A 3,277-nucleotide genomic window follows, 5' to 3' on the forward strand; every position below is an offset into this window, starting at 1 on the left:
CCAGCTCCAGGTTGAGCTGTTGTTCAGCATCTTAGCTGTAGAGGGCAGTGTCACTGGCCCTCATATGTGGGACCCGAACCGGGGCCCTCTGGCGTCCCAAGCCAGTTCTTAACCATCGTGCCACTCAGCCGGCCCTCTTCCAGAATTTTTTAAGTGGAGGAAATCCTTGCTCTATGAGGCCAGTATCACCTTGATAATAAAATCAGACAAAGACATCAAAAAAAGAAAACTACACAACAGTATCCCTCATGACTATATGTGCAAAAATTCTTAACAAAATTTTAGCAAATTGAATCTAACAATGTAAAGAAAGTTCAACTGTCCTTAGTCACAATTTTCTATTTATGTAGAAAATTCAATAAAATCTATTAAAAACAGCTACTAAAACTAATAAGTGAATGTAGCAAGGTTGCGAGATATATTAATAAGATCAATATACAAATATCAATGGTATTTTAATATTAGCAATAATCAGAAATTGAATTTTTAAGTATCACTTACAAAGCATCAAAAAATATGAAATACTCAGAGATAAAAGATATGAAAGACCTACACAGTGAAAACTACAGATCATTACAGTAAGACATTATAGAAAACCTAAATAAATGGAGCAGTACATTGCTCATGAATTGGAAAATTTAATATTAAGATGTCAATTCACCCCTAAATTGATCTATAGATTCAAACAATCCCAACCAAAACCACAGAGGCTTTTTTTTTTTTGTAGAAATTGACAAGCTGATTCTAACATTCATATGGAAATGCAAAGAACCTAGAACAGGAAAAGCAACTTTGAGAAAGAGAAACAAATTTTGAGGGCTAATCCTATATAATTTCAAGATTTATTATGTGCTATTGACATACAGACAAACAGATCAATAAAATAAATAGAATAGAGATTCAAGAAATAGACCCACACATATATGAACAACAAATTTTTTACAAAGGTGCAAACGCATTTGTTTCATTGCACATTTTCAATAAACATTTGTAGTAGTAGTAGTAGTATCTTGCATTTCTACATATTTCTAAGGATGGAAGAAAGGAAAGGAGGGAGGGAAGAAGAAACATACAGTTGAAAAGGAATAAGTAAAAATGTCTTTATTTGACAGACACCTGCTAGTTACTAGACGCACATCACTTTGGACCAGGGAGAGATTGTGGCCAGGCGATTCCTGAGGGGCTGACTGCAGAGGGGACTGACTGAAGACAGCTCTCCCAGCAGCAGGGACACAAGTCCCTTCCTCAAGCAGGACTGGGGCAGCACATCAGAGACCACCGCAGGGACACATAAGCAGTGGTGAGGTGACGAAGCTTTGTGCCAGGTCCCCCAGATGTGGAGGGTACTCGACCTTAGTAATGATTTTATGTTAGCATCTAATCAGTAAAAATGACTACCGTATTTGCCGGCGTATAAGACGACTTTTTGGCCCTGAAAAATATGCCTCCAAGTGGGGGGTCGTCTTATACGCCGGGTACACTTCAGATAGACTGCCCATAGTGCTTGCCCCGTGCCATNCTAAGATGCTGAACAACAGCTCAACCTGGAGCTGGGCTGCCGTGAGTCACTGGCGACAGCGTAGGCTGCAGCCCTTGCTGCAGTGGGTTGCCATGGGCTACCGTGTGTAGCCAGCAGCCAGCGTGAGCGGCCAGCAGCCAGCGTGAGTGGCCAGCAGCCAGCGTGAGCGGCCAGCAGCCGCAGTGAATGGCCGTCCAGAAGCCGGCGACTGATCTGCCTCGCCCGGGAAGAGCGCAATGGTGGTGCCAACTTGGGCCCGTGAAGCAACGTCCTCCACAACTAGACTGAAGAACAAAAGGACAGCAACTTGTCTGTTCCCCTCCCCCAAATCCCCAATAAAATCTTTAAAAAACAAAAAAACAGGCCAAAGTTTTCCCAAGCCTCCTCAAACCTTAAACTAAAAGGGTATATATGCTCCAAGTCCCCAAGGGGAAAGAGCATAGGACAAAAGCCCCAGGGGTATGAAAGCCTGCGGAGGTGAGGCCGCTGAGACGCTCCACCCCCATCCAGGTGCTCGGGGTGGGGGCGTTGGCTGATGAAGGTTATGGAGACGCAGGGCCCTGACAGATAAGGCATGGAGGGAGCCTAGTGACACGGAGAAGGGAATATTGAATTCCAGTCCCAGCTACGTCACTAATTAGTTCAGTGGATCCAAGCAGGTCACTTAATGTCTCATGAGACAAAGCAGCAGAATCAGCTGCAAATGACCACAGGCGCTGCCTGCCTAGTGGCTGCGACAGCTCAAAGGTCACTCTCCCTCAGCAGAGTCACCCCAATCTGAAATAATGACACTGTCAGTCAGCATTGTCCCCTACTCCCCGGACAACCTTCTCTTAAAATCACGACTTAAGGCTAAGTGTCGAGTTTTCAGGAGCGGAGGCAAGGTTACAAGGCTACGAGGCCCCATGGGTTATGCATCAGTGAGCTGCAGATGAAGAAGATGAGCCTCAATTTGCTCTTCTGTAAAATGGAGATAATCACACCTGCAGGAAAAAAAGCAGATCCTGGCTCACAGCCGGACCAGGGAGTCACACAGAGCCAGTGCATGTAATGTCAAACCTCTGCTTTGTTTCACTACACCTGCTGATTGACACCTGGTGGGGCAGGGGGTGGGGAAAAGAACATGGCTGTGGAGGCTGGGTGGTCCACTAGGGAAAAGATATAAGTATAAATATATAAATAAACACACACACACACGCGCACACACACACATATACATATATACATACATGTATATTCATGTATTCAAATGAGACAATACACTCAGATGAACTGTGATTCCTCCCAGAGAACTCACAAGTTAGTAGAGGGGAACAGAAGTGGAAATGAATAACTGAAACAAAGCACCCTGCAGACCATGACAGAAACATGACGAATGAAAAATAGGAGCATCTGATGTCTTGATCACAGCCTCCTCCATTTCCAGCTCACTTGCCCTAACGTTGGTAGTCAGGGTCTGCACTGCGCCTTCCCTCCAAGGGGACATTTAGAAATGTGTTGTATAATTTTGATTGTCAGGTGTCTTAGTCTATTCAGGCTGCCATACAAAATACCACAGGCTAGGTGGCTTACAAACAACAGAAATTTATTCCTCACAATTCTGGAAGCTGGAAGTCCAAGGTCAGAGTGACAGCATGGTTGGGTGAGGGCCCTCTCCTGGTTGCAGGCTTCTTGCTGTGTCTTCACATGGGAAAAGTGGCTAGGGAGTTCTACAGGGTCTTTACTAAACATTTAAGGAAACAATAATATCAATTCTAC

General features: G+C 44.4%; 1 long non-coding RNA gene across 1 annotated transcript in view; it reads right to left on the bottom strand.

The window, feature by feature from the left end:
- Window positions 1–91: 91 nt before the first annotated feature.
- Window positions 92–3,277, bottom strand: part of LOC109392564 (uncharacterized) — a 39,883-nt gene continuing 36,697 nt past the window's right edge. Inside the window, exon 4 of the long non-coding RNA XR_002126081.1 lies at window positions 92–189. This is a non-coding gene — a long non-coding RNA (uncharacterized LOC109392564). The remainder of the gene's footprint in view (window positions 190–3,277) is intronic.

Source organism: Hipposideros armiger, unplaced genomic scaffold (genome assembly GCF_001890085.2).
Source record: "Hipposideros armiger isolate ML-2016 unplaced genomic scaffold, ASM189008v1 scaffold_336, whole genome shotgun sequence".
Taxonomy (NCBI): domain Eukaryota; kingdom Metazoa; phylum Chordata; class Mammalia; order Chiroptera; family Hipposideridae; genus Hipposideros; species Hipposideros armiger.